This window comes from Artemia sp. Qi Xiang Cuo, chromosome 15 (genome assembly GCF_049724085.1).
Source record: "Artemia sp. Qi Xiang Cuo chromosome 15, ASM4972408v1, whole genome shotgun sequence".
Lineage (NCBI taxonomy): Eukaryota > Metazoa > Arthropoda > Branchiopoda > Anostraca > Artemiidae > Artemia > Artemia sp. Qi Xiang Cuo.
Genome location: NC_142808.1, coordinates 7,199,479 through 7,223,337, shown reverse-complemented (window position 1 = coordinate 7,223,337; position 23,859 = coordinate 7,199,479). Strand labels below are relative to the sequence as shown.

Here is a 23,859-nt window from a genome sequence, read left to right as displayed (position 1 = left end):
AGATGCTATTTTTGAACTTTTATCTTATGGATTGCACACTCCAACTGAATGAGCATTCGATGCTTACTTGAAAGGTTGCTGTTAAATTAGTAAAAACAAAAGTCATTGATGTTGCTTACAATGCATCCAACAAGGAATTTGCTAGAATATAAACACTAGTAAGAAACGTCATTGTCGTTGTTGATTCTGCTCTTTAGACAATAGGGTGTAAGCCTAGATAAGGAGCTCCACATAAGGAGACATGTTAAGAAAACAATACTTACTTCATAATATGCAGAATAATCATAGTTGACACATTTTGCTCGGGGAGAACCTTTATCTTCACATATTACCTTGTTTTTTCCATTTTTTATAAGAAATTGATGATTTTTTTTCCAATAGCCTTTGTTTAATTTTGAAAAATCTGCTAAGTGCAGCATCGTCAACTGAAAATTCTGGACGTTTTTATGCCCTCTGCAAAATCTGTTTCAGATGGCATTTTTTCACCAGGAATTTCAAAACTGAAAAAATGCTTGTTGAAAGCTTTTTTATTATTATTATAGAAAAAGTGTAAGACAATGAAAGAAGTGAAGAGAAGGGTTCTGCCCATGCAACATGCGTTAATTGTAATTATTCTGCATATTATGAAGTGGGAATTATTTTCTTGACATGTTTCCTTATTTGGAACATCTTATATAGGGTTACGCCGACAATGACCCTATTGTAAGAAAGAAGGGAAAAAAACCGTATGTTCAGTTCATATTTCTGCCCTTTGGTAACTCATTACTCGGGAGTTTTTTGGTGGAGGTTTGTATTAATAAAAAAAGGTGTTTGATATTTTGAATAGGTAGTGCCTAGAAATTCAGGAAAATTTGGGATTTCAGGGGAATTTAGTATTTGATTGTTGGAACCCTTGGTCCCAGTTTGTTCAGATAAATGTCCTTCCCAGATTCTTTTCTTTTGGCCCCTTAATTATTTTCCTTCCCCTAGTAATAATTATTAATTTTCCTTTAATTTTGGTGGCGCCATTTTCTGTCCTCCTAATTGCGTAGTTGGTTACACAGACCACGAGGTTAAAGTGCGCAGTTGGGGAGGTTTAACCAGTAATTAGTAAGCCCTCGGATTGGCAGGACAAATTCACTACAACCCCATCACCCCGTCGCAGACACGCGGCTGGCTGAGCGGGCTGGGGAAAATTGTTCCTTTTAGTTCAGTTTCTTTTTGTAGCGTGAATGATTACAGTAAGATTTTTTATACTATATAATCTTTGACTTTTTAGCCTAGGTCGAGTCTAAAGAGATAGTTAGGAATATTACCGGTAACCCTTTGGCCTTTAAAGTGGCCCCTGGGACCATTCGATCACGCTATAGTACCCTAAGGCAGGGTATATTGTAAATCGGGCAAAGACGCATACCCGATAGACACCGAACCGTTGGAGTAAGCGCGGGAATCCCAGTAACATTTAGGCCGGCAAGGGGTTCTCCCCCTCGAGTAAGTGGCATATCAACCTTTTTGCGCTATTTTTGCACCAATAAGTGGTGACCCCCGTACCTTACCTCCCAATAAGTGGTGGCAGCGGTATAAGTCAACCCAATAAGTGGTGGCAGCAAGAAAAGGAGCTATCAACAGCACTGATTGTAAAAGAATTTTGTGTTTTCGAAGAGACGGGTTAATTTGGCCTAGAAAGTAGCCTATTGTGGTAACATATAAAAAAAAAATACGCAATCAATTAATAGAATTACGAAGGTCTATAATGGGCTGTGTGCCTTGTTAGACAAATATAAAAAAGGATAACGTGAAATTAATTGAGTTTGAGTTTACAGTGGGGGAATCTCCGAATTGAAAAGTATTACAGGGTTTAAGGACAGATAAGAAAACGTTGAAAGTTGGGTTATTATTTGAATGAATTGGCGGACTTAGATATAATCTTCAGTGACGAAGGTTATAAGAGTATTGAAGACGGCAAGTTAGGAGAATTTGTCAGTTTGTGCGCACATTGGACAAGGACCTGTCCTATTGAGTAATCTGCCCAGTAGGAGATTATATTTGGAATACGAGTATCCAGGGGGGATACGTAATTTGTTTTACAGGTTAGTTCCCCTGTTTCAGTTTAGTCCAGCTAATTCACTTGTGGAATATTTGAGCAGTTTTTCAGTTTAATTTCTCGTCCACCCTGTTAATTCGTTATTCGGAGATATATGTCACTCGCGTAAAACTGCTTGTTGTGTCGTTATTCCCTACTGAAGTCTAGACATTCCGGTTATTCGAAAAATTGTTGAACTTGCCAGGATTGACTAATTTAATAAGAGATAATATAATCGGAAAGAAGTATACACGGTAAAATGAGGGGGTACGAAATAAAGTAGGAAGAAATAATATGTGAAAAAACAAGACGAACTCATCCCTCAGAGGCTGTGCCAAATTAAGGGGTGTTGGGATAGAGATAGTACAGATATGGAACAAATGAATTCAGAAAATGAACTAAGAAGAAATAATGACAGACAGAATTTTGAAATTATGTCGGACAGAGATGAGATTAACTCAAGACCGAGAAGGGCGAGTGAAGCCCATAGAAAAAGTAGGAAAATAGGAAGAAAGGCAAATATGGAGGCCTTTGAGAGAGAGAGAGCACCGAGAATATAAGGAAAAAATGCAGAGTGAGAAAGATAAAATTAGAAAGAATGGGAAAGAGGACAAAAGGGCGAGAGTAGCCTATACAGAAAGAAAATGGAAAAAACGAAACGTAGAAATGAAGCGGAAAGAGGATAAAAGGCCCAGTTGGAGGATTTTGAGAGAGATCAATTGAAAAATTTCTGGTTTCCGGATGTATGGAGACCAACTAACCTTAAAAAGGCTAGTTCTAGATTAAATAGTCGTTCTAAGATATTTAGGAACTAAGAGTTTCTAAAAAGAATCTTGTCTAAAGACATGAATCATAGCAATACGGAGCTTTGGTTAAGAGTAGCAGAATTCAACGGAGCTAGCAAGGCAGAAGATATTGCTTTCAAAATCCTTACGGGGGCCGATAAAAAGCACTTACATATATATGAAGAAATTGTTAAGGAAAACGAAAAAGAACGGTTGGCAATTGTTGAAATGATTCAGAGTCATATTGACATTTTAAGAGAAGGGATGGGGGATAAAAAGATTGTTCTTAAACGTCAACAGATTATTGAGGATCTATATAAGGAATTGGATAGGGTTTTTTACGAGGCGTACAAAACAGCACTTAAAGAAAATTTTCAACCCTACGAAGAGTTAAATAAGAGGGTTGACAAATTTCATATGGAAATTATTGGCTAGGTTCTTCTATTAATTTAGAAAAATTCTAGACAGCGAAAAGTATACACCTCTACTTTACATAAAATAGTAGAAGAGAAAATAGAGGAGGAAAGCCAAGAACGTACAGAGGCTGAAAGAAAAGCCAGAGAGCAAAAAGAGGAGGAAGATAGGAAACAAAGAGAGAAAGAAAGGAAGAAAGACAGGCTCGTAGGGAGGCCGATACAAAATATTACCAGGATATTGCAAAAGCAATTGACAGACTAATGAAAACTCGTTGGGGAAATTCGCAAAGTGACATTTTATCACAACTAACTTCTAGGCTGTCAGATAGCCATAATAACTTGTCTAAGAATCAATCGTGAGAAAAAGAAAATTACCAGACATTAAACACTTTTACGGGAAAACATGATACTTAGTTGACTGCGGGGGAAGGTGAACCGGCCCATAAAACAAATGGAGAGGCTGCGCCATCCTGTCGGAAAAACGAAATACGTGATACTCGTGTTCAAAATGTTGATAATCCACAAAAATGGTATGCGGAAGTAAACAGACCACATAATATTTAAAATCAGACGCGCAAAAATGATTTTTCGGTAAAATTTCCAGAAAATAGAAAAATTGAGAACACCTTCAACGAGTGCGAGACGCCGAAAAAAAATTGCTAAAATGAAACACTGATTGTACCAGAGAAAAAGGAGACGGAATTTATTGTACGCGCTTTTCCTCGTAGAGTTCAAGAAATTTTAGTACAATATGAAAAGCCAAATGTCGGAGCTCAGTTCCCATTTGATGACGAAATATTTGTTTCTGCGGTAAAAAGTAAAGAAGACTAAAAGAGAAAAAAGATGCAAGACGGAACTACAATAAAGAAATGCAGTCAAAGATAGTGGACACTGGAGTCCAATTCAGATTTCATGACAATTTATTTAATGCTACTACAAAAGAAAAGAAAAGTAAGAGGGAGAAAAGAGATATTAAACGGAGCTACAATGAAGTAATGCAATCAAAGATGGTGGAAACTAGAGTCCAATTCAGATTTAACGATGATTTATTATTTTGCGCGAATGACAAAATTGAGAAAAGTAGAGATGAAAAGAGAAGTGTACAAAAGAGACAAAATTTTGAGATTCAGCCTGCAGTGGCGAAAAATAAAAAACTGTTGGATGGGCTGTGCTTTTATAACATAAATAATAGAGGGGACAAAGAGGTCCAAAATCCACTGGGAAAATTGCGAAATTACAATAAGACGAAAAAACTTAGGAGGGAGGAGAAGACCCATGACATATTAAGAGAAACTACAGATAATCATGACATAGAATTGACTTGTCAACAACTGGTTACGAAAAGATTGAAAGATACTAAATTTTGGGTTAAATCGAAGAAATTTGGGAAGAAATCTGATATTGGTCTGATCAACTCAAAAAAGGGTTTTTTCCTGTATGAGGGGGAGGAATCCCTTGGGGAAGATCCCCTGGGGGAAGACGTGAAAGATTGCCCTTTTTCTCAATGCAAAACTGGCGGACAAGTTGTGATCTCTTTACTGAAGCCTTGTCTTTCCAGTCTTCAATATTATCTTCATCCCTCATCGCCGAGCATTATTCATTCAATTATTTTAGGGGACAAGACCCAGAAAAAAACGATTCAAGGTTCGTTCAGATTTTTAGTTCATTTTCCTGAACCCCTATCGTTTTCACAGGCCTGTGTATTTTTAGCCTGGGACTATTTCAAATTATGCTTAGGGGCAATTTACTTTTTTATTGAGATGTGGGTTTGTTTTCACAGATGGAAATTACGAGGCTAGTGCAGGCAAAATTTTTCATGATGGCTGGCATCATCGAAAGTGCCAGGAACTGATTCTTTGCTCCTCTCAAATGTAAATTCGTGAGAGCGAGAAAATTTTTGTTTTTGATTGTGCTGCGCACAATGAATTTCTACGAATCTTGGAGACTTCAACTTTCAAAACCTAATACAGATGCTATACGATCTAGACCATGGTGTTCTACGGTAGAGACGTGGGGATGACGACGAATCCTGAGCCAAGCGGTGGAAGTATAGGCATGGGTGAAAGAAAGAAGACAAGATACAAGTTTGATGATTTTGAGTTTAATGTTATTTATTTTATGTCTGAGTTTCAAGCCAATCCACCAGAGTAGCGGCCATTTATCTTAGGAGGGAGGTGTTGAACCCTTGGTTCCAGTTTTTTCAGATAAATGTCCTTCCCAGATTCTTTTCTCATGGCCCCTTAATTATTTTCCTTCTCCTAGTAATAATTATTAATTTTCCTTTAATTTTGGTGGCGCCATTTTCTGTCCTCCTAATTGCGTAGTTGGTTACACAGACCACGAGGTTAAAGTGCGTAGTTGGGGATGTTTAACCAGTAATTAGTAAACCCTCGGATTGGCTGGACAAATTCACTACCACCCCATCACCCCGTCGCAGACACGCGGCTGGCTGAGCGGGCTGGGGAAAATTGTTCCTTTTTAGTTCAGTTTCTTTTTGTAGCGTGAATGATTACAGTAAAATTTTTTATACTATATAATCTTTTACTTTTTAGCCTAGGTCGAGTCCAAGAAGATAGTTAGGAATATTACCGGTAACCCTTTGGCCTTTAAATTGGCCCCTGGGACCATTCGATCACCCTATAGTACCCTAAGGCAGGGTATATTGTAAATCGGGCAAAGACGCGTACCCGATAGACACCGAACCGTTGGAGTAAGCGCGGGAATCCCATTAACATTTGGGCCGGCAAGGGGTTCTCCCCCTCGAGTAAGTGGCATAGCAACCTTTTTGCGCCATTTTTGCACCAACAAGTGGTGACCCCCATACCTTACCTTCCAATATTGATGAATTCTGTATTTAGAGATTGATAACTAAAATAGGGAAAACCCCATAATGTGATAAAGACTGCCATAACAAAACAAATCAAACAGTTCGTGGTAATGAACTGTAAGTAAGGAGCGACCCGGCTCAATAGTACTCAAAACTCTACAAACCGTAATTTTGATACCAATTGATACATCTATAGAATCTGATTTTTATGCTGATTTCAAATATATCAGTTTCATTAAGTTTAGTCATACCCGTCAAAAGTTACGCGCCTGAGAAAATGTGCCTTATTTTCGAAAAAAGGGCGAAACGGTCCCTAAAAGTCATAGAACTTAATTGAAAATCACACCATCAGATTCAGCGTATCAGAGAACCTTACTACAGAAGTTTCAAGCTCCTATCAGCAAAAATGTGGAATTTTGTATTTTTTGCCAGAAGAAATATCATGGATGCATGTTTTGTTTTTTTGTTTTTTTTGTTTGTGTTTTTTTCCCAGGTGTGATCGTATCAATCCAGTAGTCCTAGAATATCGTGAGAGGGCTCATCTGAACGGAAATTAAAAGTTCTAGTGCCCTTTAAAGTGACCACAAAAATTGGAGGGCAACTTGGCCCCATCCCACGCTCATTTTTTCCTGAAGTCACCCAATCAAAATTTTAAGATAGCCATTTTGTTCAGTATTGTCGAAAATCTAATAAATAGGCTATGTCTTTAAGGATGACTTAATCCCCCACAGTTCCCGGGGGAAGGGCTGCAAGCTATGAACTTTGCCCATTGTTTACATATAGTATTGGAAAATGGAAAGTATACAGACGTTTCAGGAGGAATTTTTTTTGCGGGGGGGGGGGTCGGGGGAGGATCTTTCCATGGAGGATGTTTCCGTGTGGGAAGGGACATTTTTATGTAGGGGCGCTGGATTTCCCAGCATTATTAAAAAAACGATCAGAAATTAAATTTAAAAAAAACAAGTTTTTTCAACTGAAAGTAAGGAGCAACATTAAAACTTAAAACAAACAGAAATTATTCCGTATATGAAGGGGTTTGCCCCCTAGTCAATACATCAACCTTGACGCTAAAGTTTGTTTTAGTACTTTCAAAAGAGCTATCTATTCTAATTAACCGGCCTTTGTGATCCAGGGGTTTGTGATTCGAACAAAATTTGAACTGTGGCGTAAAGAGAGAGTTATTGACTAGGGATAAACTCCCTAAGATACGTAATAAAAACATGCAAATATAGAAGTTCGTTATGTAAGTTAATTAGTATGTTACGTCATAACAAAATTTCGAGAAAGCCATTTAGCCAAAACAATCAAATTAATATGCAAATTTCATTCTAATTATTCATGTACGGTGAGCCGAAATCAAAGCTGCATTAATTAAAAAACGTTCAGAAATTAAATTAAAAAAAAGTTTTTTTAACTGAAAGTAAGGAGCGACATTAAAACTTAAAATGAACAGAAATTATTCCGTATATGAAAGAGCCTGTCCCCTCCTCAACGCCTCGCTCTTTACGCTAAAGTTTGACTGTCACACAACTTTATTTTTTAAAACAGTAAAAAACTTTAGCGTAAAGCGCGAGGCGTTAAGGAGGGGACAGCCCCTTTCAAATACGGAATAATTTGAGTTTGTTTTTAGTTTTAATGTCACTTCTTACTTTCAGTTAAAAAAAAACTTGTTTTTTTTATTTAATTATTTTTAAAAACGACCTTATTTCAATTATGCTAGATAGTTTATGTTGTCGATCGGCGTGCTATTGGTTTGTGCATATCTTTTTTTTTTCGTCTTTTTTTTTTTTTTTTTTTTTTTCATTATCTTTTGTTTTGTTTAGTGGTCTTATTTCTTGTGGGTAGATTATTGTTGGGGTATATTGTATTGTTTTTTTTTATATACATTTATTGGGATATATCACGAGTATATTATTGAGGGTATATTTCTTTAAAACATGTGCAAATGATTGTAAGAAGAGTAGGGTTAGAGTAGGGAGTAGGGGCAAATGATTGTAAGAAGAGTATAGGAGCTTGAAACCTCTATAGTAGGGTTCTCTGATACGCTGAATATAATGGTGTGAATTTCATTAAGGTTCTGTAACTTTTAAGGGTTCTTTCCCCCTTTTTTCGAAAATCAGCCAAATTTTCTCAGGCGCGTAACATTTGATGGGGAAGATTAAACTTGATGAAGCTTATATATTTGAAATCAGCATTAAAATCTAATTATTTTGATGTATCTATTGGTATCAAAATTCCGTTTTTTAGAGTTTTGGTTACCATTGAGCCGGGTCGCTCCTTACTTACAGTTCGTTACCACGAACTGTTTGATAGGAAGACGGTGATGGTAAATATTTCTTTAGAATTAGAAGAGCATCATTTTCAAGTCGAATGCAACTGAAAGGCGTGATGCACGGGGCTGTTGGAATAGCACTTACTTCAACTGTGAGATTTAGTCTTTGGGCGCGGGGGTTGAAGGAAGTAGAAAGGGGATTGGCACTTCTGATATTAGGAGCCAAGGTTACACAAAATCCGAGCTAATGTGAAATTCACCATCTCCCGCCCAAAAGCTTGTTTACGGCACACTGCTGTCGCCTGCAGCAACTCATTTCTAACAGCCTTAGTAAAAACTACCCACTACTTAATTTTATGTTTGTTCGATGTGTGTCCATTCTTTATTAATGTATTATAAAACGTTTTTAAAACTAACCAAGTAAAGTTTTTACTAAATAGTAAATTTTCCTCGTTATCACTTGAAGAAAAATATGCTATTGGAGACATAGGGCAGATGCGTGCCACCTTTATACCTTTTTTTTTCATTGGACGTTCAGTATCCTTTATAAAATAATTTCTAAAGCCCAGTTTCCAGACATCTTGAAAACCCATTTAGCTTTGTGTTTTACACAAATGTTCCAACTCAACTTTCCTCTGAAGAATATCTCATGTCTCTAAACACCCCGAATGTGTATCCCCCCACCCATAAAAAAAAAATGCCATAGCTACGCTCCTGTTTCTTTATCTACATTTGCTTCCCCTGACTTATGCTTCCTATCATTTAGTTTTATTGCGCCTACAAAACCTCAGCAAGGTCAAGAACCTTTATGCTTTGATTCAGTCTTGGATCAACAAGTTCGGGCAACAAACATTGATCCCAGAAGTGCTCAAGCTTGGTTGAAATCTGTTTCCAGAAGCAAATATCACGCTTAACTAAAATGATATCAATGTCGCCTTGGTCAACAAATACTACAAGGAAGCAGTTTTCTTTAGTTGTCTTTCTCCATCTAGCAGTTCTCTTTATCTTTATTTCTTTAGATGTCCTTGAATTTGGTAGTGTTTGTGTTCCCTTTTGAGCATCAAACAACCTTTCTTGGTATCCCAACGACGAAATCGACCTTTTAATATGTTCAGTTGAACAGATTCTATTGTTGTCTTGCCTATGGGAATAGTTGTTACAGTTTTTACTTCCACAATCCCAGCGTCAAATATCCCATCAGGAGACGTTACAAACCACCTGTAGCTTATTGTAAATTACGCTCTAGGTTACTTGAAAAAACAAAACTGTGCTTATTTTTCTGTGAGTTTTATTCTTCTTGTTGAAATGATCAATTGTAGACGACTAGATATGCATGACTTAAAATGGTATCAACAATCGTCAATTATTTTATATTCATTTTCTGATAGAAAAGACTAATGGTTTGTTATTGTTCTGTTTTATTGGAGGGAGTTTCCCTCAGGGGGCTATCTACTTTCTAACCCTTTGATGGCTGAATTATGAAACTGTGATTGTTAAAATTCGGTTTTTCTTTTTTACTAGTTTCCTTGGAGTCCATGACATAGGGGCAACTAAGGAAAATCATTTATTTCAAATATTCATTTCATATGGAATATGGGTCTTATAAGGCACATCAGCTAAATAGTGATACAGTCTACTTAAACACTTGAGTGGCATGCTTTGAAACAATTCTTGTCTTTGGTTAAACAAAGGTGCACCTTACACTTCAGGCATTTGACAAACGTGTGGGCGTGATTTGCACAAGACTTGCATCTTTGTCTTTCGTCCACCATCACACGCCAGTGGGCCGTGTTGTCAAAGCGAACGCTGGAACTGGGGATGTTGTCACTCCTAGTTTTCTTTTGTGGTAACTGGAGACTCCCTTGATGGTCTACCTTTCCTTGTTGCAGGGATGACTTCGCCTCTGAAAAGCTAGTCAGCAATATCCGCACGAAAGCGAAGAAGGGATAGGGGCTTCTCAGCTTTAGAGTGATGATTGCGCCTGTACAGTAACCAAGCATTGGCTACGCTTTCGTCAAGGAAGTAATAGATTAGACGCATGTACCACTTTTTCCCCTTTATGTCAGTACGATATAATTCGGTCAACATGTTCCTCAATTCCACCCCATCCATGAACTTGTTATTCTCTTTGACGATATGAGGTCTGGCTGTATCGATTCGAGCCTTTTTGTCCCACCGTTTGAATTGATCAACTGGATCAGGCCCAACATATGAAGAAATAAGATGGACCGGCTTATTGTCGTACCATTTAGTCACGACTATTCCAGAATGTTGCTCAACCAGCCAATCAAACGATCCTCTTACGGAGCTTTTCCGCTTGTCGTCAGCTTCCAAGGGCGGAAGTTTTACTTTCCGTATTTTGTCTATTCGGACTGTGCCTACTGACTGGATTACCATTTCCTGCAGCTTTTCTATTAGATGAAAACTGCTGTGAAAATTGTCAAAGAACACTAAAGTTCTGGTTTTTCGGGAGATATCCGACTAGGTGGAGCACCACATCATCACAAACACCAAGGTTTGAACCGACAGTGGTTCCTTTACCGCTGTAAGTTTCAAAGTCATAAGCTATTCCACTGGCTCCAGCTCTTGCAAATACTTTTATCCTGCACCTGTCGGACTTGCCTTTGATGTACTGCTTGAACCCAAGCCGACCCTTGAACGGGACCATTTGTTCATCCACAGATTGTTGGTCTTCATTTGGAACTTTCTCACATATTCTTCCGAAGCCAATCGTACAAGGGTTGAACCTTGATAGGGTGTCGTATCCCGGATTTCCCTTTTTGATTGCTTTGAAACTATCATTTGCTTGGAAGAACTGTCTTATTCTTTTGAAGCTGTCGCTTGCCATAGCGTTAGCCCCTGGAGGGTAACGTGTAGCCGTTTCCCAGTACATAGACATATGGAGAAGTTTCGGGATTCACATACGCAAAAGGGTTCCAAGGAATTGTTCCATTTCTTTGATAGTACATTTCAGCTTCAAGTCTTTCTCCTGCAGAGCATACCGATTCGTCTCTTCTACAAGGATGCTTATAATTTCGAAGAACTTTTGGAGTCAAAGAACTTTTGAAAGAATATGATTGGAGTAACCAGAGACGACTCGGGACTTGGCATTTGCCCTTTCCAGTCCACGTCATTCTCTGGCACAGGGGTTTTCTCCCAGATTCGTCTCTTTTCAGCCGAAGATTTAGGAACTACGTCTACTTTGGCTATATCGTGGAGGGATTTTGCAGTCTTTATGTGAGACTGCTCTTCAACTGAGTGGTAGATCGTGTTCATCGTCGCTGTCATCCTAACTACTATCGTGCTCGTCTTCAGCTGATTCGCAAAAGAGAGGGTGATTGTCGTCTTCAGAATCCTCAAAATCCATCTCAGAGATATCGCCGTCTGGCTCTAAGACATAGGAAACAGCAGTGCTAAGGTCCACTCTTTTTAGTCGTCCTTCATGTCGCCTTCTCAGTGCTTCCTGCAGACTTTCTTCACTCCTTGCTGTTGCCTCATCGACTAATGAGGAGGTTGAGAGCTCCATAATCTCAATGGCTCTTCAGCTGCTGATAGTAGATAGTAAACTGGCGAACTGGGCTGATAATGCATGGATTATATGTAGATAGCCTTACGGTTTTAAATAATTTCATTCATTTAAACTGATCTTTATATCCGCAAATTAGCTGTATATAGGTCAACCAGGATCAATTATTATAAATTAGCTGTTTATAGGTCAACCAGGATCAAAATTGGGAACGGTATTTCATAATTTCTCGGATTTCCTTATTGCTGCTCCTGACAAAGACGCCGCTGCTAAAAAAAATTGCACCCTTCATTCCATAAGACATTATAGGATTATAATTCAACAGAATCAAAACCAAAATACTTGGCCGGCACGAAAACTTAAGCCTCCAAAAATAAGTAGAAAGTAAGTAGTCGCTACATTACTGAAAAATGTTCCTGTTGAATGAGAAAGCTAATAGAAAATGGAAATACTTCTAAGATTTTCGATGCAACGTGTGTAAACTATACTGAACTTTTCGGTGGGTCGGTATTGTACTCCCTCTCCTAGGGCGGATGGACCTTATAAGATACACACTTAAAAACCGTCAAACACTAACGAACACCAAGATTTTTTTTCCTTCATCAAGCAACATAAACTTCAATACTACCCGAGTCAGATTTACTTCATTCCACAAAATCCGAAAAATTTCACCATGTCAAATTGAGTACTGTGTGCACGTTGTTAGATGACTCATAAAGTGGCAAAGTAATAAACCTTCCGATAGCTTTTGTTCTCTTGTTTCTGGCTGTGCAGATAATTTCTCGTTTCAACCAATCAGAAAGGAGCTATAGGCAAAAATCTTGGTGTGCCTTATAAGAGCCACCAGCCATCAAAGGGTTAAGAAGTTTCGGTTGGCTTAAAGCGTTTCATAGAAAACGGCAACCACTTAAAGCGATGGCATGAAGCATCTTATCAATTCAGTCGAGGGGCATATTCCTAGAAAGTAATCTGATGGGACTGTTTTGTGGCTTTTGCACATCTGGGGATATTTGCAGTAGAGAGTGCTAGTCAATGACCACTATATAAATACTATAAAGTAGAATCACGACTCAGTAATATTTGGCTACTACAGTCTTGGCGCGTATAAAAGGTCCGTCCATATTCTCGTATGTCCTCATCCATCAACAATTCAGTTTATTTTACCCTGGAACACGTATTTTCGCAGAAACTTTCTCAAAATGCCTTTGAAACCAACTCGAGACTGTTTGTAATTTCTAAAAACATCTATTTATAATATTACACTACTAATTACCGATTTTTATATACGTATTGGAATCAGTGGCGGATCCAGGGGGTCGCGCGCCCCCCAACGTAGTCTAAAGTAGTGCAATTTACTTAATTAACGCATGATTGTGTTAATTAAACTTGCTCCTAACACAAGTTTATGGGATCAACCTGTATTGCGCTCTCCCCCCCTAAAAAAAATCCTGGATCCACCCCTGATTGGAATAAACTAATTTAAAATTAGATTCTTTAAAAGATAGTGTTACAAAGGTGAAGCCAAGCTTCGCGTTCAAGAGAGATCTGACTTGTCTACCCATGAAAAAATTTAATGTCGCTTATGTTTTAACATTCTCTGGAGCACTTGCATCTCGTTCCGGCTTTGTAAAATGGTTGAAATAGGGAATGATTCTACTGTGTCAATGACATTGGAAGAACTATTTTTCATGCATAAAGTTGATCTATTATATACGTGAATCTCCTTCATCCCACCTTTTTACCTTACAATTATTTAAGGTTTATCCTACAAAATGTTGAGCCTTTTTTAGTCGTTTTTTTACTAAATTATGTTGTTGTTTATTTAGTTTAATCACCGTGTAAATTCAGAAAGTTTTAGCTGTTTCAAAACTTTTTCGAAGTGTTTATTTTTTAATCTTTTATTTTATACCAAGTTTAGTTCTGACCTAGAAACCACTTTTTACTTAAGTTGGCAACTTGAATTTTACGGGTTGCCTCCCCTTGTCCCCGTTAGAGGTCAGTTTGTTCCAGGCACAACTAGGGCGCTTGCATGCTTTGTATCAATTTTAGTTTATATTTTAAAAATCCTTCAGGTTGATTTGTAACTCGCAAGATTCTAAAACCGTGTCCTCTCCTCTGCTTGTTGTTGACTTAGCGGGGCTTACAGATTAATCAGGCTTGTGAAGTAATCAGGAAGAAAATGTTAAATTATATGAGTTGCTGAATTCGTATAGAATGAGCTGAGAAAGGTTAAGATGGCTAGGACACGTTCTGCTGATGAAGGATAACAGATAGCCAAAGACCTACCTTTTCGACTAACCATTTAGGGCCAAATGAAAACAGGTCGTCCCCCATCGGGGCGGGGAGACACCATAAGAAAGAATTTAAAAGAAATTGAAATTTCCTCGGAGAAGGTAAAGAGTGAATTTTTGAATAGATAGGGTAGAAGTTGCGTGCGCAGCTGTGTTGGCCTCAAAAATCTTCCTTTTTTTGTTAAAAATACCAGAGAATTCCTAGATTTTCATAAAATAGGCTTTTTGGTCATTTGGCGAGAAAGGTTAAGATACCTTGGACAGGTTTCGGCGGATGAAGGATAACAAATTGCCAAAGACCTACCTTTTCGGCTAACCATTTAGGGCCAAATGAAAACAGGTCGTCCCCCATTGGGGCGGGGAGACACCATAAGAAAGATTTTAAAAGAAACTGGAATTTCCTCGGTGAAGGTAAGGAGTGAATTTTGAATAGATGGGGTGGGAGCAGCGTGCGCAGCTGTGTTGGCCTCTGGTGGCAAGCTGTGGTGGGCTCTGGTGGCAAGCTGTGATGGCCTCTGGGTCCAAAGGGCTCTGTCACTAGAAGGAATTTGAGAAGTTCTGTGAAGTAGCTGATCATGCACCGCTGTATCTGTGTGCAAATCGCTGGATAGTGTTTGACGCCGTCTCCTCGAGGCTGGTGGAACAAGGGACTGCTCTGACGTCATTATCACCACGCCGATATCAAACAGCAGTGAATTTTTATACAGCTTTGACCAATCCTGAGATGAAGTTCCATTAATTTTTTTCTTAATTACGCTCTGCCTATTCTAAACGACTTGAATCTTGTATTACAGGCCGTAGAAATAAAAGTTCACAAACTTGAAAAGTTTTGGTGACACTCCGAACTGGCAATAAATCCTATCAAAGATGAGCTTTTGGCCAAACGTCAAGCCTTCGAAATGGATTTCTCAAACCCAATAAAGTTAAAAGTTACGGAGCCGATACATTGACGTTTCTTTTACGTCAGGTTGGCGTCACTTAACGTCAAAGATACAAAATAAACGACGAAGTTAAAATTTAGAGCCAAGTTTGAACTTCACAATTGATTAGAATGACTGTCGGAAACTTCAACACAAGCTGCAACAGCTGCAAGCTGCAGCTGCAACAAAGAAGATTGTTTTGCGTTTTATATTAAGCTGTGCTCTGAATTAAAGGAAAGAGAACAGTAAATATGACTTGCTTCAAATGCTAGACTGGTTTTCTCCAGAGAACAGTTTCTTCTGTAATCCCCCTTTCTCGTATATGGAGAGGGAGCAAATTCTCAATTATATTTTTTTGCGGAAGAAACTTCACATTTGGAGGGGGTTTCCAGGGAAATGTGTCCATAGAGGGAATTTCCAGCATTATTTGAGAATTTACTCTGAAAAGAAGAATAGTTTTTCTGGTGGAATTGCCCGCAGGAAATTTTCTGGGGGAATTTTCAGCAAGAATAGATTATCATAGAACAAATTTTCAAGGTGGATTTTACGCAGGAGTAATTTTTTATGGAATATATTTTCGTGGGGGAGAATTTTCCGTGGAAAATTTTTGTGAAAGAGTATTTTTCATGGAGAAAAAGACATGTCCCAGAATTATTCGAAAAATGATCAGAAATTAAATAAGAAAAACAAACTTTTTCAATTGAAAGTAAGGAACAACGTTTAACCTTAAAACTACCGAAATTTATTCCATACTTGAGGGGGGCTGCCCCTCCTCAATACCTAACTCTTTAAGCTAAAGTTTGACTTTTTGTCCCAGCTCTTTAAAAACGAGTCCGGAAACACAAGGGCCATTTAATTTTAATAAGAAGCCTTTTTAGTAAAAAGTAATAAAGCCCGGGGCTGGATATTGAAGAGGGAAATGCCCAAGGTGGTGCCAAAACAAACTTGAATTGTAGTATTTGCAGTATTGATGGTGCGACAGGGGTGGCAAAGTCTACATTTGCTTTCTTCCCTTCCCCTGAGAAAAACATAACTCCGATTCTGGGTTATCCCACCTCATAGAGAGGTGTTCAGGAGGGAAGAGGGGCGTATACTTCTATGCCTCCCACCTTGCACGTTTTAGCCGTAAAGCAAACAAATCATAGTCTGTTATTAGTAACAAATCATAGTCTGTTATTACCGGCTTACAACCAGAGAGCAAAAAGTTCCTGAGACATTCAATATGAATGGAGCTTTTGTGTAATTCAGGTCCCATCTTCGTCACAATAGACGAGAATTTTAGCCCCAAGAAACCACAATAGCTTTATCCATCTATCAGAACCTCCTGTATATGCTGTGTTATTTATTAGCCTATAATTATCTTGAGGGAGACCAATCCTCAAGGTCGCCCTGCAAGGCAGTTTGCAGCAACGGTGCTGGTTAGAAAAACTCGTGAAAGGTACGCCCTAAGGTCGCGCAAGATTTCTCTTTTGGTAATAGGGACACTGGAAGTAACTGGGTAAACACAAATATTTAAATCTTTATGAATCAATATTTAAATAAGTCTCGTTTGGTTTTGAAGGATAGTAGAAAATTCAAAATTTATATATTACTAAACAATCATGAGTTAATGTCTAGATAAACATTGCAAAATATATAAAGTTGTGTTTTCAGGCACCGGGTTTGAAGCGTGTTTTTTAGCGGGTTGGGCAAAAATTCGTTTTCAGGTTCTCCGTGTTTATCCCAATCAAACTTTAAAGCATTTTCATCTTACGAGTTTCAAACGTGTTGGACACGGATTCTCCAAAACTGTAACGCGCTTGAGGAGCATGGTTGAACATGGGTTCTAAGAAGACCCAAACCCGTGTCGAACACGGCACTCAAAACTATAACCTGGACAAACCATGTCAAACTCCGTGTAGGATGTGGGTTGCCTGAAAATGGAGCTTAAAGAAAGTCGTAAGTTTGCATCGAATTATTCAATTTTGTTGCGCAGTTGTTTCTCCTTATCAGTTGACCCTTTGAAGTGACGCGATACTAAATAAATATCAATTATTGCTGATAAATATTGTAAATTCTATAAAAAAAAAATTTAGAACTAAAGTCGAATTGGTTGGGTGCTGTTTTAGAAACAAAGCGAGGACTATTATCATTATACTTTTGGTAAGTTCGTTTGCTCATTTATATACCTGAACACAGCTCTGAATCTCAATAATTGGGTAAAGAGGAAGGCTTAAAGAGAATATATTCTCTCGTACATGTATAATCAAGCGTACGATATAATTAAAAATTAAGAATATGGCGCCAAAAGGAACAGAATTTTCTTCAAATCGAAGCAGTTAAAGCTAAAAACAAGTGGAAACCATCATTTGTATGGAAAGAAGCGCCTCCTCCTTAATAAAATAGAAACGGTCAATTTATAAAATGACCAGGTTTTCTGTCATTATTTTTCGTTTAATTAAACAAGCCGTTGATTTTGAATTAAAGTTATCAAGTATTTTGCAGTAGGTTGAATAGGTTGCATCAAGACATGGCTAATTGTAGACAGAGAAAAGCCAAGACAGATAGTCCAAGTATTTGAGAGGCAAATGTTTAAATGGCTGGGGCACGGGTAAATGGCAGGAGTATGCATGACTCTCTTATTGGACACATACTTGTCAGGTAAGTTTTGTCTGCCTAGAGTCTCAGGCATGCTAGCCAAGAATTTAAAATTGACATAAGACCGTTACATTGCCTGTAATGAATTAAACTTATCAATTATTTTGCAATAGGTTGAATAGGTTGCATCAAGACATGGCTAATTGTAGACAGACAAAAGCCAATACAGATAGTCCAAACAATTAAAAAAGTAACCTCCTCGCATTCTTTTTCGAAATGACACTTCAATGCTTCTAAAAAAAAAGTAAATTAGTTGAGCTAGTGAGGACAAGTCTAACCTTTACGCACAAAGGAGCACTACATCTTACAATCGCGGCGTGAATGTCACAACGAAGTAGCTTTGGATTCTAGATCCTTCTGTAATCAGTGGTACTCAGTGTTTAGTGACTCTACCAAAGGGTCCAGGTGGATTGGGCCCACAACCACAAAGTAATCACTGAAGATTTTTTACAGATTGCTAACTCTTTTCTTGAAGGTCAAGGCTAAATCAGCGACCATTTTACAAACCATTAGTTGTTGCAGATATTGATCACACTAACTTAAGGAGATAAGGACATCTGTATGAGCTTAAAGCGTGGATACAGCACACATTATAGTATAGATAAAAGTTTGTGAGCAGTACAGACAGTTCATTGTTCTTAACATTCACCGAGCTACGAAGTTAGTTGTTCATAATGTAATATACCGTAACAATCAAGCTTATACCATATCTACCTTTTGCTCTAACGTATATCAGCTTTTGAATTCATATACCCCTTCTCTGTTACGGTAGGGTTGGCAATATCATAAAAACGACTGGGGGTGTTAATTTGAACTTTTCGGATATTTTGAACGTGAAGTTAGAAAATAGTTGGAGGATTTCCAGCCTCCATCGCATGGCCTTTTAAGCGGTCCTTAGAAATAACCATCTTCTCCTAATTAGTCTAAAGGTAAAACAACCACGCGCTTTCAGATGAAATAATCCTCCGCAGCTTTTGAGAGGGTTGCCTAACACTATCAAAGCACACTGTGTGCATGCTGGTTGTCAAAGCGACGTGTCAGCAATATCCAAGGAACGGCTAAGGTTATCAAGTTAAAACTTTCAAGGTATTTTGAAAGGGATGTTGAAGAGTGATTCGAGGGCAAATAACCACCTGCCCTTTTTTAGATATCCCTCCCCTCAAAACTGATCAAAAATTAGAAAAGCGATTTTGTTCAAAATAGTCATAAGGTGTAATAAATATGCCTCCGGGGTCGCTACACACAGTCCTCGGGGTAAGGATTGTAAATTATGTGCTTTGGATTTTTTACATGCAGGATCTTTTTAAACTCCCTTTTCTTACTTTTCATATTTGTTATCAAACCTGCTGAAGAAAAATAAAAGCAACCATTATTTTGAAAAATTTGAAGAAAAAAAAATGAAAAATACTATGCTATGCTGCAAGTCAAATCTAAGTTGTCTATACTCTTGTAGCAATTGTTTTAACGGCATTAGGAAAAGACAGAAGGTTTGATTCTGGTTGTCTTTGAAAAAACAAAGGGTTGCAAGGTGAAACTTATGGGAATGATGATGAGGGTTTGAAACTAAACCAAAAGATACTAGGTACATAAGGGGTTTATAAAATCAAAGCATTGCTTGCGTGAAGCTTGTAAAAGAGCGGAACGGCATTATATAACCCAAGCACATCAAATCAAAATTTTGAGATAGCCATTTTGTTCAACTTAGTTGAAAGATCTGGAAATTATTTCTTTGAGGAGGACACTCCCCAGAGCCCTCAGGGCAAGGGTTTTAAGTTATGCCCTAGGGATATATAAGGTTTTTTATAGAAAGTTGTGTCGTAGAAACTTCAAAAAGGGATCAGTGGATTGAAATTTCAAACGGCTAGTGCCCTTTTTAATAGTCGTAAGTGGTTGGAGGGCAACTAACCCCCCTCTCCATCCACAATTTCCCCAAACATATCCAATCAAAATTTTTAGATAGCCATTTTGTTCAACGTAGTTGAAAGTTCTGGAAATTAGGTCTTTGAGGATGACAACTCCCCCCCCCTCTCCAAAGCCCTCAGGGCAAGAGGTATAAGTTATGCCCGGGGAACACATAATGTTTTTATAGAAAATGTTGTCGTAGAAACTTCAGAAAGGGCTCATTCGATTGGAAATTGAAAAGGTTAGTGTCCTTTTTAATAGTTGAAAGTGATTGGAGGGCAATTAACCCCCCCTCTCACGCCCACCACTTCCCCAAACACATCCAATCAGTATTTTGAGATAACCATTTTGTTCAACGTAGTTGAAAATTCTGGAAATTAGGTCTTTGAGGATGATAACCCCCTTATAGTATTCAGGGCAAAGGTTGTAAGTTATGCCCTGGGGGCATATAAGGTTTCTATACAAAGGTTTTGAGTAGGGTTCTAAACCCCTGTGCTTTCTTAAAGCCAGAATATAATTTGTACTTTACTGAAAAATATTCTTTTAAATATTTTCATTTTTATAACTTTAAGAAATAAAAAATTAATTAAGATTTTAAGGAATAAATAACAGCATATATATATTAAACTGACAATGCACATTTTTTTCCAGTTAATTCATTTGAATTTTTTCAGTAAAGTACAAATTATATTCTGGCTTTTTAGAAGGCAGAGGGGCTTAGAACCCTACTCATATTAATTTCTGCTCGTTTTGAGTTTGACTATCTTATTTATTATAATTTATGTTTGTTTTGGGTTTCATTTATTTATTTATACTGATTTGTGGTAGTTGTATGTTTGGTAGATTATTTGATTCTGTTTTGTTCATTTTTGGTTTAATGGAGTTCTTTACTTAAAAAAAAAAATATTTTGTGGAATAAGTTTTTTTAATTAATACAAGAAACGTCTAAGGGTATAAAGCTGAAATTTTAGAGATATTTTGAAAAAAAAAAATGGAAGGCAACCACCTCACCTCTCTTTCTTCTCTATCAGATCCCCCTCTTAATACTGATAAAACTACTGAAAATTTATTTTATGGAAATACTCGAAAGGTCTAACAATTATAGCTCTGTTGATAGCATGCCTCCACAGCCTCTGGGGCAAGAAAGATAAATTATGCCATTTGTCCACTTTTTATAGGCAAAATTTATCGAAGGGGAAATGGGTGAATGCCTTAACCTGGATGTGTCCGGAAAGGCTAAGGACCCTGGGGTGAATTTTGGGGAATATTGACGGGTGTGTTAAGCTAAATCAAAGAAACTATATGAACCTAAGTTATCAAGAATACGTATCTGCACTACCTAAGGAACGGCTGAGGGTGTTACCTTGAAACTTAAAAGGCCACTTCTAATACTTCTATTGCTTTTGTGGCTACAAGTGCAACTAGCTGTGAAGGCTACTATGACTACTTCTGACTGTGATGATTTCTAACTACGACTGATTGAAACTGCTACTATATCAAACTGTGACTACTTTCAGGGAACGTTGCAGGGGATGTTGAGCAAAATAAAAACCCCATGTACATGCTGATTGTCAGAAAGGCACATCAGCAGCATTTCGAGAACGGCTGAAGGTATTAAGTTGAAATTTTCAGGGTAAGTTGAAAAGTCCTTGGAAGGAAAAGGGCCCTTTAATTAATTTTTTGCTTTCAGGAGCACTATTGCTACTACTACAGTGGCTCCAATGGTGACTAACTGTGACTGCAGGTATGACAACTTTAGACTACTTTCAAGTGTAATGACTTGTGACTTCAACTACCTTTCCTTGAAACCGGGACTATGTTCAATATGTAAATTCGGGTTATCAAAATTGTAAATCTACAATGTCTTAGGAGCGGTAATAAGTTTACACTTTCTGGACCATTATGGCAACTACTACTTTCAAACTCCATCTACTTGTGACTGTGACTATTTACATTTGCGAATATGACTATTTGAGACTACATGCAAGTGTGAATATTTATGAATTACCACGGTGACTATGCCTATCAGCTGATGCGACTATTTGCAATTTTGAGTATTTTTGACGCTAATCACTTGTGACTCTGGATACTAGTCAATGCTATTGCGTTTGAGTGTTACTAAGGCTGCTTGCCATTGCGACTTTGAGCATAACGGATGGTGACTAGTACTATTTGCAACTGCCACAACTTGCCACCGTGATAACTTTCAACTAAGACTAGATATGACTGCGAGTGCTTAAGCTTACGAATACTTGTGATTAAGACTATTTGTAATCCCAACAACTTACGAATACAGCTGTTTGTGACTGCGAATATGGGTGCAATTTGATTGCTACTGTGGCTACTAGCGACTTGGTTTACCTACAACTGCGGCTACTTGCAACAGCAACTTGCCACTACGAGTGCGACTACTTTAGACCGCGACTGCTACTTCTTCCAACTGTGAATAATTCTACTAGTACTGTTGCTGCCACTCCAATATTGATTTTGACTGTAAATATTACTACTATTCTCACTATTACAACAAAAATAATTGAACTAAATCAATAGAGTTTAAAGGCATCCTGCTTGTCAAAATCGCATGGTACATTCAATTGTCAAAAGGTCTTAAGTACAGTTCCTTACGAATGGCTGAGGTTATTAAATTGTAAATTTCATTGAATTTTGAGAGGGATATGGCACTAAATATAAATACTCTAGGTGCATCCAAGTTGTCAAAAGAGCTTATCTGAGTGAACCTATATGAGTAATAGAAACGGCTACGAGTGTTAAGTTAAAACTCGCAAAGAACACAAAAGGGGAATTTTAAACAAAATCAATTAGACATTTTATGCATCCAGGCTGTCAAAACGGTATATCTTCAATATTACACGAGCAGCCAGGGAAGGATATCAAGTTGAAATATTCAGAGATTGTTTCGGGGGATAATGAACATAAGATATTATGCCCATCCCAGTGATTAATGGACGTAGCTGCAATATCTAAGGGAGACTAATATTAGCAAATTGAAAATATCAGGAAATGGGATTGACTCTTGAACCAAATCAAAAGACACCATGTGCATTATGGTTGTAAAAAACATATGTCTGGCATTAAGATGAAACTTTCATAGTTTAGTGGGTGTTGAAGTTTATCAAGAAACAAATATGTGCAGTCCTGTTGTCAAAAGTGCGTATGAACAATATCTTATTTTTGGTTAGATAGTGTGTGTAATTTATCAGGAATAGTTATAGGAAACTTTCAAAAAATATTAACAGTGACTTTAACCTCAATGAGAAGATACAACGCATATCCCGGTTTTCAGTACGGCTTGTCTGCGGTACCCCAGGAATTGCCTATTGCTTTCAATTGATATTCCCAGGGAGTGTTGAGGGGTAGTGAAATAAACCAAGAGATGCTGATTAGAACTTAAAAATTAGAATCAAATATTCTAAATCATAAGGGAGAACGTGAACTTTTTAACATTTGAAAGGTGTAGCTATATAAATATGAAATTCAAAGGGGTAGAAGGAAGAAAATGCAAAATTTATTAAATCATGAATTGGGAAGTGTTTTATTGTCTTAACTACACGTAAGAACTTTGAAATTTTGGAAAAGGTGATATTCTTCACGTTTGAAAGGTTTAATTCTGATATTCAGAGGATTAGAAGTAAGAAACCGTAAAACTTGTCAAAATCATGAATTGAGAAGTGTTTATGGTCTACACTTGGCGTAAAAAGTCTGAAGTTTTGAAAAATGTGACGTTCTTGACACTTGAAAATTTTAGTTACTGAAATCTGAAACTGAAGGGGTTAGAAGGAAGAAAAGGTGAAGTTTGTTATAATCATAAATTTGGCCAGCGCATTTCTGTTAAGCAGCGCTACCTATTTTTTGCTCTGGAGTGCTTTTAGATGACGTGAATCACCAGGACAATCGTTTACAGCCCCGTTCTGAACTTTGTCCAAAATAGTATCGAAAAAGAATTGCCTTGAGACATTATGAAGTTAAATGTGTCATGAGATTTTTACGCTCGCACATGTTTTCGAAGAAAAGAAACAAATCTTTGAGTTGTTCTACCTTGCGGAAACTGAGCCCAAGAGAGTGGCTGCAAACGCACCTTAAGACTGTCTCCGATTTTACCACCGCTACTACTAGTCAGCAAAATGTGTTCACTCCTTTCCTTAATTGAAAATAGTGATCACTATTGTGAATGACATTCCTACAGGTGTGCTAAAATCAGAG

At 37.7% G+C, this 23,859-nt stretch overlaps 1 protein-coding gene across 6 annotated transcripts in view; it reads left to right on the top strand.

The window, feature by feature from the left end:
- LOC148943282 (uncharacterized) overlaps positions 1 to 23,859 on the top strand; it is a 94,923-nt gene that overhangs the window by 46,441 nt on the left and 24,623 nt on the right. The window contains exon 1 of one of the 6 annotated variants that reach the window (XM_089101380.1): positions 16,975 to 17,037. The exons of 3 other annotated variants lie outside the window; for them this stretch is intronic. The gene's annotated coding sequence lies outside the window, so the exon portion shown is untranslated. Of the gene's footprint in view, positions 1 to 16,974; positions 17,038 to 17,190; positions 17,242 to 21,195; positions 21,272 to 23,859 lie in introns of those variants that run through there. 2 more of the 6 variants (XM_089101377.1, XM_089101379.1) reach the window with 2 other exon arrangements.